The 23,704-nt window shown below is 51.9% G+C and overlaps 1 protein-coding gene across 2 annotated transcripts in view; it reads right to left on the reverse strand.

The window, feature by feature from the left end:
• PLXNA4 (plexin A4) overlaps positions 1–23,242 on the reverse strand; it is a 424,221-nt gene extending 400,979 nt beyond the window's left edge. The window contains exon 1 of one of the 2 annotated variants that reach the window (XM_059171885.1): positions 22,653–23,237. The gene's annotated coding sequence lies outside the window, so the exon portion shown is untranslated. Of the gene's footprint in view, positions 1–22,652 lie in introns of both variants that reach the window. The other variant, XM_059171886.1, reaches the window with a different exon arrangement.
• Between the last annotated feature and the right edge of the window lie 462 nt (positions 23,243–23,704).

Here is a 23,704-nt window from a genome sequence, read left to right on the forward strand (position 1 = left end):
CCATAGTGGTCCTTGGCAGAGAGATGCTCTGTGTCCGGTCCCAGCGCTGCTGGGCTTGAAGACAGTGAGCCTGATTCCCACCCCAGAGACACAGCTTCCTTCGTACACTTGCTCTTTCTTCCTCCTCTCCTGATTGGGTGCAGAAATGCCAGCAGCAAACTGAGAAGCTCCAGGGACCCTGAAACCATGAGGTGGAAGGAATCCAGCTCCCCTAGCACCCGCATGTGGCCAAGGTCCCCCACGGACCCAACTTACCATACAGGGTGTGAGCCCACCCATACTGGGGGGGTCTTCATGACAGAATGAGGCTAGTCTGATGAAAACACCACTCAGAAGCAACTCAAGAACAAACAGAACAAGACTGCAGTACAAGTAACATCCAGCCCTCACCGTACATATTTAATGACAAAACCCTGGACAGTCCCGCAGACAGAGGAGCAAGTGCCCCTCACTTGTTTCTCCCCGTGCAGCCAGTCACCCTCACATACATCCAAGCAGTCTGGGGAAGCCTGTGTGCAGCCGCTCCGCAGCCGCTCGGCCTCCCCTCCCCCAGGGTCCCTACCCAAAAAGCTGAGCGCCTGGATCACTGCAGGAAAGTGTAATATGATTCTAGGTGTCACCTTTCAAAGAGTGTTAGTGACTGTCAGCGAAAGTGATTTAAACCCTGGAAAAACCCTCGTGTCCTTTTAACATCCAAAACTAATCCTCTTCACACCAGACGTCAATGTTAAATAAACAGAAATTTCCATTAACCTGCACCTCTGTACATTTATTTTTAAAAAGCAGTGTCACTCTCCCTTAAATGAACATACTAATTAGCGTATTAATAAATAGCTGAATGGAATCAATGAGACATGTAATCAAGGTCTGACCAGGAGTCGGGCCAGGTTGAAGGGGGTGGGGGAAGGAAAGAGAGGGAAAAGAATCTTATTAGCAGGTCTGCTGAGGAGGGACACGTAAAATCAATGCCCCACATGCAACCGAGACAAGCCGACAGTGCACGGAACGCTAAGTGCTCACCGCACCTCCCAGTCTTGGACAGGAAAGCTCCTGGTGAGAGTTAAGGCGACTAGCCGAGGCTAATTGGGGCTGAAACAGCCATTCCAAGACCATGTGTCCAGATCACAGCTGGTGAACTTACCCTGGACCTTGGTGCTGGAAATCTAACTCCTGCGCCTTTCTTTAAAATCCCAGAAAGGAATGAGCTAGGAGGGTTGATTTCATTCTCACCAAATACTTGCTCTAAGAAAGAAGCCGCGAGAGGAGTTGTTGGTTGGAGGTCCACTCCCCTGCAGAAATTCTGGTCCATACAGAGGAGCTAGGAGTACCTCAGCCCCAAGAGATGGGGCAGTGGGGAGCCAAGGGACCCTCTAGAGACCACGGTGGGGAAGGGAATGCGGCAGGCCTGCTCCGCTCTCCACTCCCTATTTCCTGTGGCACGCCTCACAGCAGAAAGGCTCTGGAAGGTGAGAAGAGGAAATTCTCACACAGGTAAGACATGTCCAGCTGCAGTGGTACGCTGATGACCCGCTCCCCACCCCCACCCTTACTGCCACCACCCGCACCGTGGTTCCTGGGAGCTCGGGTCAGCACTTCCTCCACCTGGAGACACACTCCTCCTTGGGCCCCCCAAACTCTGAATTAAGGAAACCTGGGGTTGTATCTCCCCGGTGTGGAACACCAGGAGTAACAGCCTGAGCGCCTTTCCCAATGTCAGTTGGGTGACACCAGCGGAAACTAGGTGAAAAAGAAAGAGACTCAATTGGGAGATCTTGCCTTGGGTCTGCCGCAGCCCATCATGCCCACGGGTGGTCTTGCCAGAATTCAGGGGACTGGTTTGTTAGCCCTTGGCCTGTGATTCTGGGGTGTTTCGGCATCCCCACACGTGAAAATGAGGCTCTCCTAACAGTAGTTCCTGCACAAGCCAGTCTCTCTGGGTACACCTCGCAGGCAGAAATCCTGCTGCCCTGAACACCTCTCTCTGGCACCCGCAGCCACAGCCGGATGATCTAGAAGCAGAGTCTGCATCCTGAGGCCTATTTCTGCCAGCCCCAGGTGTGGCCCGTGACCCCCTCACCCTGAGGTCAGCGCTTCCTGGAATGACAGAGAAGAGCCAGATGAAAGGAAGTGTGGGGACAGGAGGCAGCAGCTCTCATCACCTTGAGCTATTTTCCACATTAATACTGATGATGCTTCGCCCCGGGAGGCTCATAACACTGCTGGAAGGATCTCCGTGTTCCCCCCACCCCCACGCTGACCTCCCTGGACCCATCAGAAAAGCCAAAGGGTGACAGCCATCAGCTCGAGGGAAGAGCTTCCTGACAGATCCATGAAATGAAATGCAGAAGGAAGGGCCAGAAACACTGGTCCCCAGGCCCGATCTGAATCACAGACACACAGAGCTGGTGCTCGGGCGTCTGTCTGGTTTGAGAAGTTCTGGAAAAGTCTCCCTATGCCAATCAACATCTTACCGCCTCCAATGAACGTCTGAAATGCTCCCTCTAGAACTTGTTTCTTTGGGTCAAGCATTACACTTTGTCCTCCAACAACCCCGTCTTCGTCCTGCCACTCCATCACCTCCCCTCCCCTGTGACCACGGGGACTCTGAGAACAGCACTAAGTGGAAGAAAGGAGAGGGGACAGACAACAGGATCCCCACTGGCTGACAAGGCTACTTGGTGCGAATTAGGGAAAGCCATCCTCTCTTGTCTGCCACACTTGGTGGGCAGGAAACGTCTTGGTGGATGACAAAGGCAACGCTCTCCCCAGCAAGCAAATGAAGTGGGGCTTGGCCAACGGAACACAGGCAGAACGCCAGCTTTCACTCACCCCTGAGTCATAAGGACACAAAATATTATGGAGAGCACCAGAGCCCCTTCCAAAGAAGGAAAAGGAGAGGCAGAAAGAAATACCTTCACTCTGAATGGAGTGCTTAGGAGAGACTCAACTATGTCCCAATTTTGTCCAAGGATACCCTTTGAAAATTAGTAGACAGACAGATGGATAGATGTGCATATACGTATAGATCGATGTATAGATGTATATCTCTATGTATAAGTATATAAATTTATATCATATATAAAATTTTAATTGTAAATCATATATAAAATTATATATTTACATAGAAATATATTGTTATATGTTTGTATGTTACTATATATAACAATTATTTTCAAACCCAAAATACCAGGACACACGGTCTGTCTATGGCATGAAACATGCAAAGGGAAGGCTTTTCTAAATCCAGAGCCTGTGGTCACTAGCGAGGGGCTGAAGAGCTGAGGATGGCTGTGACAAGGATCCTGGGTGACCACGGGCCAGCGAGGCGCCTCCCTTCCTTCAGGGGACAGAGGAGGAGTGATAAGTCTCTCTGCAGGGTGTCTTCGGGAGAAGGACCGTCTCACTCAGAGCTGGCCTGAGCTCTGTTCCCCAAGGCCCCGTCATCACCGAAATACACCAACTAGCGGCAGGTTCACGACTCCCTGAGCTGTCAGTCCTCTCCGCAGTGGCTCAGCACCTTTCTCCACCGTCAACCGGTGGTCCCTTCCTCTCTCAGCCGGGGTGTCACTGGGAATAAGACAATGTTTCAAGCTTCATAGTTGTCATGAGGCAGAGATTTTACTCCTTTTGGAGCCGAGGTACTGGTCCCGCTCTGACAACCACGGTGCCTCCAGGCAAAGGAGTCTGATTGGATAGTGGGGACACACACGGCGTAAACTCCGCGGGAACATCCCAGAGGCCCTCACTAACTCACGGAAGGCTCTCTTGCCAGGAAACAGGGACCTGGGACTGAAGACAAGTGAGATGGGCTGTCTTCACAAATCTCCCCCGAGGGATGCAAGCGAACATATCCAGGCGGCTGATGCCATGCAGATTCGACCCCTCTCTTTCAGGGTCTGGGGGACCACGTCTGCTTTATGACTTGGTTGCAAGCCAATATTAGCAAATGCTTCATTGTGCCGTGCTCGACATGATAGCAAGGGGGCCTCCAGGCCCCAGACACCCGCTAGTGCTTAGTCATTGCCTTGAGTCAAAGCCAAGCGTCTTCCACTTGCTTCGCCCTTAAAACAAAATCTAAGGTCCTGGGCGGGAAACTTGAAAAAACCAGCAACCACCACCACCGCTTGGCGAGAAAAACACACGGCCTACGCTGTCGCTGGAGGTCCTATAAACACAGTGTTGTGTTTACCAGTATGCGCTGGTAGAGAAGGTGCTGTACTAAGCACGGATTAGATATGCAGACACGGGCGTTAAGTCTACACTCCGAGCAAGTGCTGGACCTCCCAGAAGTGAAGGAACCCCTACATACATCTTGGAATTTTTTTTTCCAAGAGGTCATCCTTAGAGAAAAGGCCAGCCTCTTCCCTTCCTCCCTTTCCATGTGCTTGGAGAACCTCAAGGCAATCAGCCTCCCTGAAGGCCAGCGTTAGAAGCAGATGTGACTATTTACAACCAAGAACACTGAAGTGCTTTGATCTCATGCACAGTGGTAAGAAATACAACTAACATGCTTTAGGTATCTGAAGAGCAGACCATAACTGTAAACAATATGATGCCTCCCTTTATTGAGTACTTAATATGTGCCAAGCAGCGTGTATTACCTCATTTAATTGTCCCAGTCACTCTGCCATGTAGTCCCTTACCTTTTTAGTGATAAAGAAATTGGACCTCAGAGACAACAGGCTATGCCCAAGGTCACGCAGCTAAGAAGCCAGGTTTCATGATGTCTGTAGTTAACTTTAAGATACTTTGGCTTGAACAGTGGGATATAATGTGTGTACGTTAGTTCTAATCTACACCCAAGGATGGTTAGTCAATATCTAATGTGCTATCATCAAAGAGGCACACTCCTGGGTGGGTGAGTTGGCTTTTGATAGACTCACATCAGAGATCACCCAAGTGTTTCCACTGTACTATCTTGATCAGCACGACTGGGTTTATTAAAAAGCATGAGAGATGTCAGAAAGAATTTTTCGGTGGGAAATTAAGTGGTGTCAAAGACAGAGGATGGTTTAGAAATACTGTCCAGGAATCTCAGCCCTGAGGGTATAAAAATCTGGCAAGCCCAGAGCATTTTTGGCTCTGTTCTCGGTCTAGGGCTCCTACGGGTCTATGTTTCATCCTTCAAAAGATTCTGAACTCTGATTCCACTAGAAGGTGAGCTGAAACCTCCAACCAAAATATTGTTGCATCTGCTTCAAATAAACCTTCCAACAAATAAACTCGTCAGGGTGATTATAATGGACTGAAGGTCTGTGTCCTCCCAAATTCATGTCACGATGATGGCATTAGGAGATGGGGTCCCTGGAGAGTCATTAGGTCATGCAGGAGAAGCCCTCCTGAAAATGGGCTTTGTGTCCTTATAAGAAGAGATGGGGACTAGGTCTCCCTCTCCTCCCCCTCTCAGATACAACGAGAAGAAGGTCAGTCGTCTGTAAACTGGGAAGAGGGTCTTTACCAAGAACCCAACCATGCGGGCACCTTGATTTTGGACTTCCAGTCTCCTGAACTGTGAGAAATAATGTTTGTTGTTTAAGCTGCCTTGTCTATTATAGTCTATCATAACAGCCTAAAGTAACCAAGACAGCCATTATGTCAGGGTTGGCCAAACTTTCTCACTTCCTGGCACATGCAGAAATGAAAGTATCTGTGCTACCTCCTGGGTCCAGGGTGGGCCCAGAGCCTCTCGCTGATGTATATTCCATGCACCTGCCCTCAATTCTGAGGGCACTCAGTGTCACTAGCACATTAGTAGAAACAGAAGAGCGGATCTTCCCTGAGCTTCAAGAACAGGTTGTGGGACCGTTCCTGTGTCTGCTTACAAGCAAAGACTGATATACAATAGAATTAAGTCTGACACCTGCTTTGTTAGGAATCCTGTGGAGGAGGGGCCTAGAGTCCTCACATATCTACTATCATTAGAAACTCAGCCCCCAAATAATCTGATCACTGGGAATGGCCAAGTTGGGGTAGGCCAGGTGATAGTGCTAGGTCTGTCCGTCTCCAGTGGCCTGTGCTGGGTCCTGGATGCTCCCCTCGTTCTTGGGCCCAAAGTAGGTTAATCATTTTTTTTGGTCAAACCTACAGGGGAAGCTGACGATGTGGATGGAACTAGAGGGTCTCATGTTTAGCAAAATAAGTCAAGCGGAGAAAGACAACTATCATATGATCTCCCTGATATGAGGAAGTGGAGATGCAACATGGGGGCTTAAGGGGGTAGGAGAAGAATAAAAGAAACAAGATGGGATTGGGAGGGAGACAAACCATAAGTGACTCTTAATCTCACAAAACAAACTGAGGGTTGCTGGGGGGAGGGGGGTTGGGGGAAGGGGGGGTGGGGTTATGGACATTGGAGAGGGTATGTGCTACGGTGAGTGCTGTGAAGTGTGTAAACCTGGCGATTCACATACCTGTACCCCGGGGGATAAAAATATATTATATGTTTATTAAAAAAAAAGAAAACCTACAGGGGAAGCTCTCCAGGAAATGCCATGCTAAAGGGTTCTGTCCTTGGTACTACGCTCTTTCACATTTTTATCAGTAATTTGAATAAAGACCAAGAGTCACTTATCAAATTAGCAGACGACAAATTCCAGGACTTGTGAAGGTCAGATGAGATGCTCTGAGAGCGGTCATGCTCTATTGTTTTAAGTCTTCACTCACTGGTGATAGTTTGAAACTCTCTTAGCAGGCTAGAGCAAGGTCCAAACTGGACCCCAGAATGAAATTTACTGTGGTAAGTATCAGTTCAAAACTGAACTTTCAAAAACTATGAATAAAGAAAGTTCCAGATGGCAGAAGTTCACATAAAATATACCCATGAGCATGGAGTTTAGAGACCCAATGGTTATGAGCCAGCAGTGAGATGGGCAGGTCTGAGTGCTTCGGGGAGACTGTGTCCCACGATGACCCGGACACACACATGACCCTATGCTGGGTTTCACTGCCCCTGCCTCCTGCAGACTCTGACCTCCTCCACACACCTCCCCAAAGTCAGATGTGGAGTCAGGCTTAACGGTGCCATGAACAGCAATGAGCCCTCAGTCAGCATGGTAAGTAATTCAGAGAAAGCCCTCCATCATTGCTCCCAGAACGCAGTTTTTTTTCCACTCCCTGTAAAGATGCCCCCATTGCCGGCAAAGCTCAGATGTGTGGCTCAGAGAAACGAGGTGGAAGGAGGTAAAAGCCTGAACCATAAGACTGTCTTCATAGGAGATGGAAGGAGCGGGGACTTGGGGGCACAGGAGTCTGAAAAGTAGACAAGGAACTACTAAGGAACAACCATGTGCGTTCCTCGATAAAAATCCCTTTCCTCAAATTGCACTTTGATGTTAGTAGTTGTATTTTCTCACCTTTGTGAAACTTCAGAACCTTCTGGCCAAAGACAACAAGACGTCAGCCAAGTTTTCATTTTGGAGAGGAAGTAAGAGCTGTTTCTCTGTGCCTTCCAGCAATATGATGAGTCTGCCGTCAAGACTCCAGCACGGCAGAGGCTCATTCGCAATTGTAGGAAAATGACAATTAAATAAAATACTAACACCAGCACGCAGTCATCACAGCCGGCGGACTGTCCCTGGAGGCTACTTCCTGCTTCCTGTGGATTCGCCGTGGTCTCAGTACGTGTGATACCCTCTACTGTCTGACCATTCTAGCACTCCTCCTTTTAAGCTCAGAAAACCAAGTTTAAGGTGAGGATCAAAAGAAGAAAATCAAACCACCCACATACTGGGTCCAAAGGGAACCCCACGTGGGTCTAAGACAGTTGCCTGCTTTCAAAACCTTGCAATTAAGTGAGAATATGAGTTGTAAATGCTAAAAATACAAGCCAGTAAATCATATTTTACAAATAAGTTCTTGGCAGCCTGAATTTTCAGTCTCTAGGTATACCACTGTCTTGACACAAAAAATACTTAGACCTAGCTAACATCTGGATTGTGAAACAAGGCTACTTGCAAAATTTGTCAGCTGGTAAAACCTCTTCCAGGCCTAAAGATTTATTTTTTTTAATTTACAAATATAAATTTTATAAATTTTGGAATGAAAACGCCATGCTTTCAAAATAATGCATGCTGAGGAAAGGTTGCCTGACGCTTCTAGAAGTTAGGTTTCTCTGTTTGGCCGTGTGATCTCCCTGAAGCTTTCGATGTGAGCTCTCTCGAACCATCCAAACACGGCCATCATCAAAGTAAAGCAAAAGGGTTTCGACTGCATCTCACGTCCTACAGGCAGAAAATATACCATTTCATTCAATAATTTCAACCATACATACGAAGACAGGTTTTGCAGGATGTTTAATTTATTTGTATGTATTTGCCAAGAAGCATTCAGTCTTGCTAGCGTCAACTCGTAGAAGAAGGAATGGAGATGAGAATGAGTGCCGGCCCCTTCTTTGTGAAGTTGGTCCCGAGTGTGGCAAAGCCTGCTCTCTCCTCTCACCCCCGCCACGCAGTCCCGGGCTGTCAACAGCCAATGTGACCCTATGCACACGGTCAGCGCCTCGAGAGTCTGCACCAGTCTGAGATCTTCTCATCTGAGCACAAAACCAGACGCCGCTTGGAGGACATCTGATAACCCGTGGGTCAGTGGGAAGCAGAAGAGGGGGCTCTATCGGAAAAGTGGAAGCAGGGAGGTTCCCTACCTTTGTCTCCCAGACCCTGAGGCCGCCTTTGAGAGGACTCGGCTCCCCAGTCCTGAACACAGTCCCTTCCTCCCCCACCCCTGTCCCCAGTGGAGTCACGCACAGGCCATGCCCCAAGTGCAGCCCACAGCGGTGTCAACAACTCTATTTTGGTCCCAACCCCAGATCGCTGTGGTTAGATCACTTCCCTTCTTCGGACCCCAGGCTCTGCTCTCTGGCCCCTACTAGGGAAATAAGTTGCCACCAGATAAACTGGGGAAAACTGCTGAGTTCCCTGAGACAGAAAGAGTAGATATGCAAATATATCATGTACTGAGCGCAGCTGACAAAATGCACGAGGGCTGGCTGCAGGGGTCAGAAGGAGGGACGCGCAAAAACCCCGTCCTCTCTGTGGGCCTCAACAAAGGTGAGAGCTCAAAACGACGCGCCCAGCGCCCTGTCCCCGCTCCATAAGACAGTCCATGGGCCACTCGTAGTAGCAGCTCTGAGACGCCCAGAGCCATCCAGAGAAGAGAGCAGAGGCATTGTTTCGCTTGCAATCGCACTGCAAATTTGCAGTTTTTAGACACTCTTTGGGGCTGGACACTCAGCGTTCCTCCTTCTGGAGGACCAGTCGAAACTGGGCCCATGCTACCTGGACACCTCACCCTGTCCTCTAGCTCCTCTTCCCCACAACCCCGGTGACCTTCCACAGCAGAAAAGAGGAGCCCGGTGTCGAAAGGGTCTCACAGACTTGAAGGAGTTGCTTACTTTTCTCTAACTAAAAATGGCCTTTTTTCTAAACACATTTTGGAACACATTGATAGAGCACGGAGAGACTCAAAGTTTCGCCACCAGCCCCTTCTACATCTGCTGTGATAAATGAGCCTCCCGAATCTCAAAGCTTCCCTATAGAATGCAAAGAGTGCTCGACGCTAATACGCTAACTCATTTTCTCCGCTGTGTATTGGAAGGAGGGGCGAGCATCACTGCTGGAGTATCTACCAGATACTGGGCTGCTGGCATTTTAATTCAAGTACCTTCGCCATCAATGTGTGAGGCAGAGGTGTGATGACAGGGAGGGGAACCTGGGGCTCCCCAGAGAGGACAACTGTACCTCCCAGCATTCAACTGATACAAATGCTTCTTGAACATTCTTTGGGCCAAGCAAACCCTATCTCATGGCCAGATCCCACCTGCAGGCCAGACCCATACAGACCGGCTGTTACCCATGAATAAATAAGACATGATTCCTGAAGGGCAAGGTCAAAATTTTCATTGCCATCTCTCTGCTCCCGGTGGGGCTCCTTTCAACAGCCTCTGCTGTTTTGAGGGTCTGCAGATTGAAAATGGGATGCAGACACCAAGAAAGGGATCCAGTGCACATCCACAACAAAGGCCTGGTTGTTCTCCATCACTGAAATTCTGCCTTTATCCCGAGCGTGCTCGGGGATCTTTGGTGCAGAACTCAAGCTCCGGGTACCACTGTTTTTCCGTTGGGAAAGAAAGCGTGGAGAGCTCCCACGGCAGAGTGAGGGCCTGAGTGGGCGTTTTCAGAACACTCTTAAGTGAAATGTTCCAGAGAGTGTGTTTCATCTGAAACATGAGCCACTTAGAAAATGCAAAATTCTGTATCTATGTGGGTCTTCTTGCTTCCTTATCAAGCTTCCACCAGATCCCGAAGGGAGCTAAGGGATGAGTAGCACTCAGCATGGTGGGCACAGAGCTGAAGCTGCCGGGGAACGGGGGTCACAGGCCTGCTGGCCTCCTGCTCACCTCTGTGCCATATCCCATCTACCTCAATTTACCACACCTACCCGCGACAAGCACAGGCTCCTTGTCTGCCCCTTGCCCTCCACCAAGTCTGGCTCTAGAACGCTCTAGCTCAGCAAATGGTGCAAGGCCTCCCAAAGCCCCCTTTGCTCCCTACTGTCTACACTGCCATCGTCCAGCTGTCAACGCGAACTCCTACGTGCCTCTCAGATCCCTCCCTCCCCCCTCTAGACCACGACCTCAGATCCGCCCTCCCTCCAGCCCCCCGGGATTACTATCGGTGGCCCATGTCCAATCCTTTCTCCAAGCTGCCCCCAGAGCGATCTTTCTACAAGCAGAATCTTGCTTGGAAATCCGCCCCTCCCAGCCTCGCCACTGCCTGCAGGACCCGTGCTGGCCCAGCCTGCCCCCCTGTTTGCACCCCACCTCACTTCCCAGCCTGACGTGCGCTGCAGGTGGCCAGCACCATGGGCGCTCGCCTCCATGCCATGGCCACATTGCTCCATCAGCTGGCGACCTCTTCCTCGTGCGTTCACGAGGCCAGGCCCACACACCCTTCGAAACACCCTCCTCCTTCTCCAGAACACCTTCTCCGTGCCCTGCCTTTCATATCTGGATGGATGCCCCATCGTACATATTTTCAGGATGCCTTCTGTGTCTGCATTTCTCACTTCTTACCACATTGGGTTTAAATTATCTATAGATGTGGGTGCTGTGACCACGCCGAGCTCGGAGCGCCCCAGCAGCAGAAGCCATTTTGCTTCAATAAAACCAACGTCTTGCACAGGCCCTCGCACACAGTGGGCACTCGATAAACACTGACTGAATTGGCCAATCTTCACATCCCATCTACCTCTCCAGCTAAAATATGTAAATATATATGGACAGAGCAAGGTGAAGGTTGGGCATCGAGAGAATTCACGACCCCTTTGCTTTCTCCAAAGTCCTGACCGAATCTGTTATTGCCAGGATAGGGTGCCCCCTCCTACCCACGCCTCTGCGCCCCCACACTAACCATCCCGCTCCCCGGGTCTCCTGCTCTCCGGAAAACCTTCTTCTTTCGGAATCTGCCAGTTGCTTTCGTCATCCCAGCCCTTCGCCAGATCAGCAAACACACCGGAGCTGGTCCGAGTATGACGGGGAGAAGCCTGAGCCCAGACTCCGTCGTCTCCTTCTTGGTGTTCTGGGACCTTGCATGCAAACACAGTCTTCCGTCCTCTCCTACGGGGCTTCCGGTTAGGAACCGCAAGGGCTTATTCCAGCTTTAAAGGGCAAGAAATGGAGGCCTCGCCCAGAGAGGGAACTGGCTGGAAGAAATTCATGCAGGCCTAGGATTAGAAGCAGGGTCTCCCTGGTCCCTGACCGGTATATAATAACTTCTTCAATTGCTCTGAAAAGGAAAACCGTGGGATTATTTTGCAGAAGGAAAAAAAAAAAAAAATAGGCCTCGAGAAGCTGTAGCCATACTTCCGACAAGCTTCATTCAGAGGGCACTGTAACTTACATAAATGATTTCCTATTACACCGCAATTGTCACTGCAACATGACAGTCTTGCAGTTTCCTTGAAGTGTTCTCTTTGTTGTTTTTCTGTACAGATCCCCCAGAAAGAGGAATCAAATATGGTCCGAGCAGCAAAACAAATCACACGACACCCGCAGACCCAGATCCCCCTTCTACCTGGCTCCTCTGGAGAAGGACCAAAGAGAAGGCAGTGAATGAACCCCCTGGGCCTGAGCCCTTTTCCACCTGCCCTCTTCCCAGAGCTCTGCCGTGTCCCTGCAAATAGGATTCCTTTTCAAAAAAAAAAAAAAAAAAAAAAAAAATGAAAGCCAACAGTTTATGAAGAAGAAATGAAGTAGCAATTTCCCAGCATGGCTGGGAATCACTATGAGCTGTTGCCAGGGTTTTCCTTTCAAAGGGTGACTGCCGCACTTCTCCAAAGTCAAGAGTGACAGAGCTCTAGGGCTTGACTTACAACTGCTTCATCATAGCAAGATATTTTTAATTTAAAACTCATGGCAGTTGGGTTCGAACTCAGCTGGGACTTGATTTACTGCTAATTCATTTTTCCGATTCCTATAATTCTAAACTCAGTCACCAAACAGTTTAATGCTGATAGAATCGCCAGCGCAGTGCTTCATGAATGGGCGTCAGGGGAATTTTGTTGGTAAGTGTGTGTTAGCAACTGTTACTCACTTTGGAAAGGAGCACGGTGCTCGGGCAAAGCATGGCCAGGGCCTTGTAATTGGGCACACAAGTCACCAGCCTGTGTCCCCCCGGTGATCCAAATCCAAACACCATTGGGGTGATAGCCCACACCTACCCCAACTCTATCTCTCTCTCTATCTCTCTCTCTCTCTCTCACACACACACACACACACACCACTATCTTTGTAAAATGAGTCTCAGCCGTTGAAATGCTGCTCGTGGGAAATGCTTAACTCTGCCCTCTGGGTCACTACCCAGTGGTGGAAACCATGGGTTTATAGTCTAATTAGAAACCTTCAGCCTCTCTGGAGCAGCAAAATTTCTTCCTCAAGAGAAAGTATTTTGTTTCAACTATCCAAACTTCAGGGCATTACGTCTTAATAACTCAAGCCTTCTTCATGAATGTGGAACACTTATCTTTGGCAGTTATAGTGAGGTCTCCTCTTGAATAAACATAGCCGAGAAAGCAATATAGAAGGTGAATGTCATCACTCACATATTTTACAAACATCCATCTCGATCTGTTACATCCAACCAGAAAGTGCTCCTTGTTGGAAATATTTCCGCAAACCTGTTGGAGCCACCATCACTGAGCTTCTTAAAACAGTCCCTTTAGAGAACATAAATCTAAAGGCTCAATGGTCACCATCATCTCATAACAACTCACAGCCATTTCTGGGATTCTCAAAAGCAAAGTAAGAACTGGGAGAAGGCAGTCCCTTTGAAAGCTGGACCCCACAAGTACCCCTGTGTAACAGTTTAGTACACTCATTTCCCTGTTTCTCCTCCTCCGGACCAAACCTGAAAGCTCTCACTCAAGGGCCAGCGTCTCCCCAAATGCCTTTTACTCAACACCTGTTCCTGGGTTGGCTTCAACACTCACCAAACAAGCTGAAAAATGGCTGGTGAAGAATAATTAAACAGTGTCTCTACAGCAGGACCCTTCAATGTACATCTTAAATCTCCAAGAGGAGAACAGAGCATAAGGTGTTTGCAAGATGTACTCGGCCATGGATGCTTTCTCCATGGAGGGACTGGTCTTCGGGATGCTTTGGGAAATGCAATCCGGTCTTCCCTCCCAGTCTCCTGGCACCAAAACCCACAATGGGTTTTCTATGGAAAGCAGGAGCTCAGTTCCATGTGCATCATGTCAACAGACCACCTGTCCCCAAACCACCATCACTCAGGACATTCTAAAGTGCCTGATGGATTCGGCTTGCCCTCATCTTCATTGGTCTTCTCTGTAACAGCCACCTGCCTTGATGTAGCTCCAACCCTGCCCCGGCCAGAGCACAGGCGCTTAACAGAGGAGCAGGTTCACATGCCCCGAGTTCTCTCCTTTACAGGCCAGTCGTCCCTGCTTCTCCTGCTCCGTTTACTCATCCTGTTTACTCAGCAAATATTTATTGCTTGCTTCTAGTATGATAGGCCCTAGGTGGGGCACCAAACACACAAGAAGAGTGAGAAATGGTCCCTCTCGTCTACAGACATAAGGAAGTAAATAATTTCAACGCTATTGTCATCATCCCCACCGCCCACAGCAGCTTCTTTACCATTATTATAAAGTATGAATTAAGTTCTGATTACACGGGAGACACGTCCACCAGAGGCTAGTCCTACCCCTGGGAGCTGAGAATCTCAGGCAGCCACGCGAACGCAGACCCACGTCTCGAAGTCCGTGAGTTGCTCACAGCAATCGGCAGTTAAAGCAAGTGCATCTGGGGAAGAGAGACAGGGGTCTGTATCTAATGGTGAAGAGAGCTTGGAGGGGGGGTGGCTAACAGGCACAGCATAGCCATCAGTCCTTTGTTCCGTCTGACCCCAGGGCAGTGGGGGTAGAGTGGGACTGAAGCACTTATGTTGTAAAAAGGGAGGGAGGGGTGCTGGCTGGAGGCAATGACTTAAGCCAAGTACTTTATGCAAAAATGCCCCCTTTGGGGCACCTGGGTGGCTCAGTGGGCTAAGCCTCTGGTTTCAGCTCAGGTCATGATCTCAGGGTCCTGGGATCGAGCCCCACATCGGGCTCTCTGCTCAGCAAGGAGCCTGCTTTCCCCCTTTCTCTCTGCCTGCCTCTGCCTCCTTGTGATCTCTTCCTCTTTCAAATAAATAAATAAAATCTTTTAAAAAAATGCCCCCTTTGGTCTAATAGTTCGATGCTTACAATATTTCTTAAAACGAGGAGAGAGTCAAAGGTCCTTTCTCTCAGACAGCCCTGTCCTTCAGCCGACGCAAACAGAAATGTCTGAGATACCCACACACCGCCAAATAGAAGGCACTCCTTTGCTTAATAAGCTCTAAAAGTTAGGAAAGCCTCTTAAAACCTAACAGGAGGTGAGTGCTGTGAAGTGTGTAAACCTGGTGATTCACAGACCTGTACCCCTGGAGATAAAAATATATGTTTATAAAAAATAAAAAATTAAAAAAAAAAAAAAAAAAAAAAAAAAAACCTAACAGGAACCTGTTCTTAATGCGGCTTCTCCCGGGGGCTTCAATTAGGTAACCCAGAGTGTGGTTGGCTATCGCGGCCATGGAATCGTGACTTCTGAGGCCTGAATGATGCCGTCTTACAGCAGCCTGCTCCAGCTCCCTATCTGATTCCGTCTGAAGAACGCTATGTGTCTTATAAGGAACCCATGACCCCAGATCCCTAATTGATGCACCTGCCCAGACCTTCCCTGAAAGCCCAACCTCACCTCCAGTTCTGGTCTTCGGCCCCTTGTCCCACTTCTAACCTGAGTGGCCCCAGGAACACCACACGCTATTCCTAAAGTTCTCAAAGCCTTTCTTCCTTGAGGGTAAAGGCCAGGCTCCAGCAGGTCCATGGTGAGGGGAGCCACAGAAGAAGCCCCAGGCTGTGGGCCGGACCATGGACAGCTCTGGCTTGAGCTAGCATCATATCCCAGAAGGGAAGGGGACTTCCTGCCTCATGGGGGAATGGTGCCCAAGGACCCGCAGCTCACAAGAAGGACCCAGCACAGACGCTGGCCGTGCCTGCCCTCCAGACTCTTGGGAGACTGGGTCCCCATCAGGATCCTCTAGGGAAGGACCCACCAGCTGTGCTTCCTTGGGAAGCTCTAGTGAGCCCAGGAACACATTCTTTGTACTCTTTGTACATTTGTGGTTTCCGTTCCTTCTCTCCTTCTCCCCCCTTTCCCTTCACTCTTGCTGTCCTGGGATTTCACCCCTCAGCAAATGTTCCCACATCAGCTTCTGCCTCGGGCTCTGCTTTCTAGGGAGCCCAGGCCAGGATGGGAGTGGGGGCAGACAGACCAAAAGTGCAAGGCCCTGGGCTCCTCCATAACCTTGGCCAGAGCGGTCCTGTGTGTAGAGAGTCCATACACAAGTCCATTTGAGTAGAGAGCGCCACTGCATACGTATTTTTAAAATCACTGCTCTAGACCAACCCCCACATTTTGTCAATGGTGATACTGAAACATAAGGTGATTTTTCCTAAGACCTCTTAGCTGGTAAGTGACAGAACAGGGATCATCTGCATCTGTTTGTCTAAAACTGAACTTTTCCCACAACACCAGTGCTTTTTAACCAGGGAAACGTACTAGAACTATCTAGAAACCTGAGAAAATATATACTTGCCTGGACCTCACTCCTGCCTGAGGACGTCCCTGCTGTCTTAGAAGGACAAAGGGCAAACACTGAGCCTGGAGTTGGACTATCTGCCCACCAGGCTAAATTCTGTTTGAAACCCTAGTATCTACGTAGTCACCAGAACTTGGTGCTTTGTGTGTAGAGCGTGAACGCCCTGCTGAAATTTTCACTGTAGAATCCATCCCTTTATTCAGTTAAGAATAGAAAAATGGGATGCTTGGTCTTAGGCCAGGCTTTCTTGGTGGATTCTCAGGGTCACAACACAGTACCTCTCGCTGTCATGCTTTTACAATCCCAGTTAGTGTGCTTAAAGGCTCTGAGAAGTGCCGCAACAAAAAACTCTAGCTTTGCTTTACACCCTCAGGGTTTCTCCAACTTTAGCCATGGGAACTTCTTGTGTCTGCCACACCTACTCACTCCCACAGAATACACTTCGGGAAATTCTGCTCCATTTTAGGTTAACCTTCAGGAAGCAGGTCTGAGACGGAGAGGGAAAAAATGAACTCTTAACTACGTCTGTAAAGTTAGCTGACAAGCTCCGCAGGCCGGTTCAATTACACGTCCCTGTGGCTGCTGCCCTGACATGCCCTCCTCTCACTGTCTCCTCCCGCCAAAAGAGGGGAAACGGTCAGCCAAGTCTGCTCTGCTTACTTTTCCTCTTCTTGGGAAGAAGCCAAGGAATGGTTTGTTTGGCCTCTAACTCTAGACCCCACACCACCATTAGGGACATCCAGCCGTACCCGAACGAGACAAGTTCAACGAGTATGTCAGATGTAAAGCTGATTTTGAGCTGCCATGGCTTTCCTTTCTTAAGGTCCTGGCACCCTCTTCCTCCTCGGCTTCTCTCCGCGTGCGTCCTAATGAAAATACTCTTTCCCGGAAGACCTCAGAATTGATTCCACTCATCTCCGTTCAGTGCATTGACTGCAGAGACGACATCCTCTTAGCTAGCGATCTGTTTTGTGTTGGAGGGACAAAACATTCCAAAATCCAATTTGCTGCTGCGAATCCTGGTTCCTGGCGAAGGGACCGTGGCGAGGGAGGGGCCGGTCAGGCTCAGCTGGCAACGAGAAGGCGCCCAAGGCTTCCGTGCTCCTGCTGGTGCAGGTCTGAGCAGGACTCCCCATCCGCCAGTTTCAGCCACTCCTACAGGTGCGCCAGAGGGGAGGTGATGAAATGCCCCCCTGCTGGCCCCCTCACGTTTGGCAGAAACTCCCACTCACCTTGCAGCACAGAGGAGAAGCCAAAGAAAGCGTAGAATAAAACTTTGTCTTTGGAGGAAAAAAACTAACCAAACAACTAACCGCAAGAGTATCACCTGTGGCTTTTCCCTAAAATGTTAAGGCTGGAGAGACTGAGTCAGGCAGCTGAGGCAAGGCTTTGGGATGGGACAGCGCCCAACCAGGTCTACGGGCTCCATCAGGGTCTCCCAGCCTCCACTGCTCAGAATTCGAACGTCATTCCTAACTCAGTGCTCCACGCACACTAGGTGCATGGGATGACTTTAGCCACGTGCAGCCGTTGGCACCAAGCTCCCATGAATCTCTGCTCCCACTACTATATGGCCCAGGTGCCCAGTATGGCAGGCAAAGGCTCCTTCCCTGGCTTTGGAAGATTCTCTGGCTTCCAAAATCTTCATCCCAAGGGCTAATGAGTGAATGAACCAACAAGCCCCTACCGTGGGCATCCTTCCCCAAGAGCTAAGAGACCACCGGCCATAGAGTGTCCTGGATCTTTGGGCATCCCGTCTCAGTCCCTATATAATCAAAATGAGGATCGACAGTCCCCACCTTGCTGGACGGTCTGAAGGATTTAGTGAAAGCAGTGTCTTCATACACCAGCAGATCTGAAGCTGTTACTAGAGAGAACCAGATCCCGACCAGTGCAAGACTCAGAGCCTCATAGAGTCAAAAGCACAGAGGTCGGTACTCATTCCCTCCTCCTTAGTTTTCCCCAGGGGGAGGTGGGCGTTGCCAAAAGAGGCAAGGGTCACCCTCGGGAACTGAGCCCTCCGCTAGAACGATCCATGCACTTTCACCACTCACCAACAGTCCAAGATAAGGCAGTCCCACTTGATGAATGGGAATTGAGAGTGGAAGAATAAAAGAGATTCACCTGGGATCACAGACGCGTCCCAGGGAGAGGCCACATATCCCTACTTCCTCTCCCACAAACCTCCGCAGCAGGCAACAGGTTCCTCACAGATCTCCCAACGAGGCAGACGGCACTGTGATAAGGAGGGAGGCCAGTCTGCTTCGGGCTGAGGTGTGGCTCTAGCCCCCCGCTGACCGCACGGTCCTCGACAAAGCCCTCCGCCGTGGACACTTCCGTTTGCTCACGGGGGAAACGGGAATAATTCAGTAAGTGCCTCTCGGGGAGGTTAGGTGGAGGATAGGGGCCAACCTGCATAAAGCACTCAAATGGAGGCTCATCCAAGTCAGTAAGTAGCTAAGGAACTACCCGCCACCACCATCATCTCTGACGATGGCTCCTTTCCATTCCGCAACTTGCGCCGGGCAAATGCTAATGTCCACACGGCCTCTTCCCTGGCGAGGCTGATGCCACGTGACCATCAGCACCGGGGTGTGGGGGCTGGCACAGGCTCTCGCCGGGATCCAGGAAGTTTTTCTCCCAAGCTGCTTCACACCAAGCAGAGCAGCAGCCTCCTCCTTCTGGAACAAGGCCTCTGCTCTGGGAATTAGGACCGCCTGCCTGCTCTGGCTTTTAAAACCCATCTCTGGCCACTTAGCAGCAGAGCCCCCTTCAGTGTCCCTGCTGACTCCACCTTCCTGCCACAACTGGGGTGCCACAGCCTGGGCAGTGAGGAGAGAGGCAAGAGTGAGTAAGTCTGGACAGAGGGCATCGGGCAGGAGGTCAGGAGCTGGGGGGCCGGCAGAGATAGCATCTGCAGGACTCCGCATGGGCCAGGCGTTGCTCGGGGGAGCCTATAGGGCAATTACCCTAATCATGTGCATCTCCCAAACAGCCGTGTGATTTATTAACGCGACGTCTTTTTAAAATGCCGCTCTTAAATATAAATAACACTTAATCATCCAGCTGTCGTTAAATTCATGTTCTATTGATTTCTTGGAGTGCCACAAATTTGAGGGCGAATGGGCTGTCGGATGTGCACACAAGGCTAAGAGGTGAATTAGGAAGTTGCAGGGGGCCAGGAAGGGGGGACAGGAACATACAGAGGAAGCAGAAAGGGGGTATCAGGCGGAAGGGAATGAGCCCTGCTCTACCGCCCCGGGGTCTGAAACGGCGTCATGCATCTCGCCCTGCGCTGGACACAAACAAGGAGAGGAGAGTCGACCCTAGGAGAGGAGGCACATCAGACTCATCACAGCATGGGTCACCCCGCCCATCACCGAGCCACTCCAACAGGTCTCTGAGGTGGCATTGTCTGTGCAGTGCCTTCTCCCAGCGAGGATGGGGAGAAGCGGCTAAGAAATGCCCCCTAGCTGGCTCGGAGGAGAGAGATTGGCTGCTGTTTCTTTGCATCAAAGCCTGGCGATAACTAGGAGCTAAAGAGCTGTTCATCACCCCGCCCCCTCAGCTCTCTCCCCACTTCGGGACGGCTGCCTCCCTAGAAAGCCCCCACTCCATTCCCGGCAGCCCTCGTTGTGATTACAAGGAGCAGGAGGCCGAGTGTGGGCAGACTCTGCCTTGCAGATCTCCCTGTCTGCAGGAAGCAGCAGCAGCCATGGAGAGGAGCCGAGGAGAAAGGAAACAAGTCGGCGGCCTCAGATGCCTCTGGAAATGTGCGCAGGCATGGCTGGGCACCCCGGAGGAAGGCTGGGGAGGACAGAGGCGAGCCTGCAAGTGAGTACCAGTTTGGGCCAGAAGGAACAGGGCTCGTGGGCAGCCCACGCTCATTGGGGAGCCCTGAGAGCACAGCCCTGCAGCGGCGAGGGGCTGCTGGAAAGAAGCACTCGAGGTTGGGGCTTTTCTAGTCCGACTCCCCTCCGTGAGCGAAGACCCTAGAGAACTTAAAAGGAAGGCCACAGAGGGGTAGTAGAGAGAGAGTGTGACAACGTGACATGCTCCAGGGCTCAGCAACAGAGCCAGGGAAAAAATTAGATGATGTACACCCAGCCTTACACAGATGTTAATTAACGCCTGCTTTGCCCTAGAAACCAAATTGGTGCCTAATGCTAAGTGAAGAAAGTGTGGGGATTTTTTGGACCCAGGTTTAAAAATGTTTAGCTTATAACCAGCATCGTGACTGCTGGCTTTGCATTAAAATGATGGCTCCTCAGGCCACTGGAGAGAGAGGGAAGCAGAGGTCTGTGTGGAAAACACACAGACAATTCAGGAAGCTCTGTACACCATCCCTTTGCCCCTTCAAGGTCCCGAGAGAGACTGTTTACCTGGGAGCCACCCACTGTGGCTGGAGCTCACTATTTCTTTTGGAAACCATGTGCTCCTCTACGCATCAGGGGGACCTCCCCGTCCACGCACTCATCGGGCATGCGTGTGGAAATGTTCTAGTTCTTCCACAGCCGGGAAGACAGAGTTGGGTCCCGCTGTCACACATTGGACCAGCCGGTCACGTTAAGCCAGGCTCTTTGAGAAAGCATGCGTACATCTGGATGTGTATGTACACACACGCCATTCTTAAAAAGAAAATGATGTGTGTCTTCCCCCTACTGGGTTCTCCCCATGGTGAAAGCTCTGCTTTAGTCCATCCACCCTTTCCAATCAATCAAAGGGCAGTTCACACAGCGCACAGCAGGAATACAATCTCCCCCCAGGGGCGTCTGCTCCTGTCCTCCCCAGCCTAGCTGAGACCTTCGCAGGAGCTGGCAAAGTTTGCAAACAGCAGGGATCCGGGTGCGGAGAAAGCCCTTTATTTCAGCACCCATCTTCAGGATTTACAGAATCAACCAAATCCTGTGCCCAACACTGAGGCCCCTTGTTCGAAAGAATGTTGACTCCTTTTCCCTCATGTTCTGGAAGACTCCCAACATATTTTTCCCACTGGTGAGTTTGTAGGACACTCTGATCACGTGATCTTGCATAAAGGGTACAAGTTCATCCCATTTCTTGCCAGGTTACCCCACAAGCTACCCCAGAAGGGACAGCCAGAGAGAAAGACAGGACCCTGATCTATTTACGTGCAACTCCAAAATAATGTTTTACTTGGATCTCACGTTCTTCTCCCTACAACAACTGAGCCCAAAAGAATTGCTCTTTGGCCCCCAAACGGAAACTGCCACAAAGCCCTTTTGGAGCCCCAGCCACCTCCCAACTCCTCCAGAAAAAGTTTGAAAACGAGCAGACTGTGAAATCCCAGCTGGGCAGAAAAGAAACGGAAAAGCTGTAGGGAAGTGGAACCTTGAACCCCAGACTCCTGGAGAGTGATTCTACACTGTGAGGAGCAGCCTGGCCCTGGAAAACACGGGCAAACCCAAGAATGCCTGGCCTCCTTATGGTGGGGCACTGCTGCGGTGGACACTAGAGAGGGGACCCTCCTCCCTTCCAGCTCTACACCTTCCTCCGACCCCCTCCCGTTGGATTTCTCAGACACACACCTCCAAAGGCATGTGACAGGTGTTAGCCAGAGACACAGCGAAGCAGCCCCATGCTTTCCCATACAGTGTAGAGGGAACGGAGAGAGGTGAAGGGGAGACCCAAGTCCTGTGTTCCTGAGCCCTGTGGGCTTACTGCGGCCGGGATATTGGAGATGTGAATGGATCATACCTCTTACAGAGGATCCTCCCTAGGCCAGCAACACCCGGCAATGCGATGCTGAAACCCCTTGCTGCCTGAAATCCCGGTGCATTCCCGGGGAAGCAATGCCATGCTTCAGAAAGGCGTTTGTGCTGCCTCTTACTGGGGAAACGCAGTGTCTGTTCCCTATGCACCGCCCTACAGAACTGCAGCCCCGTCTGCCTCCGTGGCCTCCTCCCTGAACGATGGGCCACCACGCTCTCCGAGCAGCTGTCCGAGTATCTGTGGGTCTGTCTCCCATGAAAACCCCAGGGTGTCCAAAGGCCACGGAGCAGAGATGACACTGGGCGGGTCTCTCCCCAAAGCTCTCCTGACTTCTCCCGTTTTGAAAACCAGCTAGAAATACCAGAGGCCGGGGAAGGGGGAAATCGCTCCCTCAGCCTCCCCCGGTGGGAGGGAGAGGCGGTAAGCCACCAAATCCCACCCCGAAAAGTCCTGGGTGCGAGAAGTCTTGAGTCGGGAACCGCAGAGGAGGAGGAACAAGGAAAATGCCTACTCCGGCCGCGCCGCACCTACGCGGGTGTCCAGGTGGGACGTGGGCAGGTGCGTGTGCGCGGCGTGTGCCCGTGTGTGTTCGTGTGTGTGTGCGAGTGTGTGCGAGTGTGTGTGCGTGCGTGCAGCGGGCTGGCTCCCGGGCAGCCGAGGACTCCCGGACCGAGCCCGGCATCTCCGCCCGCACTGCCCTCGCCCGCCCGCCCGCCGACTCCTTACCTGGAAGCGCCGCTTTTGCCTCCTTCAGCGGGAGCGCCGCATTGACACTGCAGATGGTGCCTGTGCCGCTGCCTCTCGTCCTCCTCTGAGCGTGTGCGTGTGCGCGCGTGTGGCTGCCTCCTCCAGCCCCAGCCCCGAACGCGAATACTCCACCGAGGCACAGGGAACCCGGGAGGAGGCGAGGCGAACGGAGGGCGAAATCACAGCCTGCGGGGCTTGACAGCTCCTCTGGCGTGTCCGAGGTGGGCGGATTGTCCAACAAAAAGGTCGGAAAATGTGGATCGATTCCAAGCACCCCTCTGCTCCACCTAGCCCGGAGACGGAGCGGCGGCGGCGGCTCTCGGGGGCTGCGGTGGCGGCGCGAGGCTGCCCCCCTTCGTCCCCACCCCCGCGGGCTGAATGTCCTTGATGCCAAGCGGGCACGGCGGCGTCACTCCGCGCCGCCCATACTCGCCCGGTCGGGCCGCTGCCCGGGCGCGGCGAGTGCGCTGGGGACCCACCGGGGAGCGCTCTCGGCGCCTCTGCGCGCTTCCCTGGCCAGCCGCGGCCGCCCCCCGGCAGCCTGCGGCCGGCCAAGCCGCTGCTGCCCCCGCCCCTGCCGGGCCAGGGGCTGGGGGGCCGCCGGAGCCGCGGGCTGCTCCCCGGGGAGGCGCGGGGCTGCGGCGGTGGCGGCGCCTGGCGCTGCGGCGGGGGAGAGCGCGGCCGCGGGCCGAGCCGGGCCTCCCGGGCGCGCCCCCGGCCCCCCGGGCGGGCTGCTCGCAAAGTTTGCAGGGGGCAGGGAGCGGGGCCGCCGCTGGCTCGGCCGCCGCCGGAGCTCCCGGGCTGCCTGCTGCCGCCGCGGCTCGCTGCTGCTGTGCATTGAAGCCCGGCCAAGCGCTGCAAAAACTCCAGCTGCCTGGCGCTCTCTGGGTCCTCCTCTCCTCCCTCCCGCCCTCCCTACTTCCCTGCCTCCCTCCCTCGCCTCGCCTCCTCCCCTCCCCTGCCGCCCGCCGCCCGCCGCCCGCCGCCGCTCCCTCTCTGGCTCGCTCCGGCTGGCGCGGAGCTCGCGGCTG

The sequence above is a fragment of the Mustela lutreola genome, chromosome 4, assembly GCF_030435805.1.
Source record: "Mustela lutreola isolate mMusLut2 chromosome 4, mMusLut2.pri, whole genome shotgun sequence".
NCBI lineage: Eukaryota > Metazoa > Chordata > Mammalia > Carnivora > Mustelidae > Mustela > Mustela lutreola.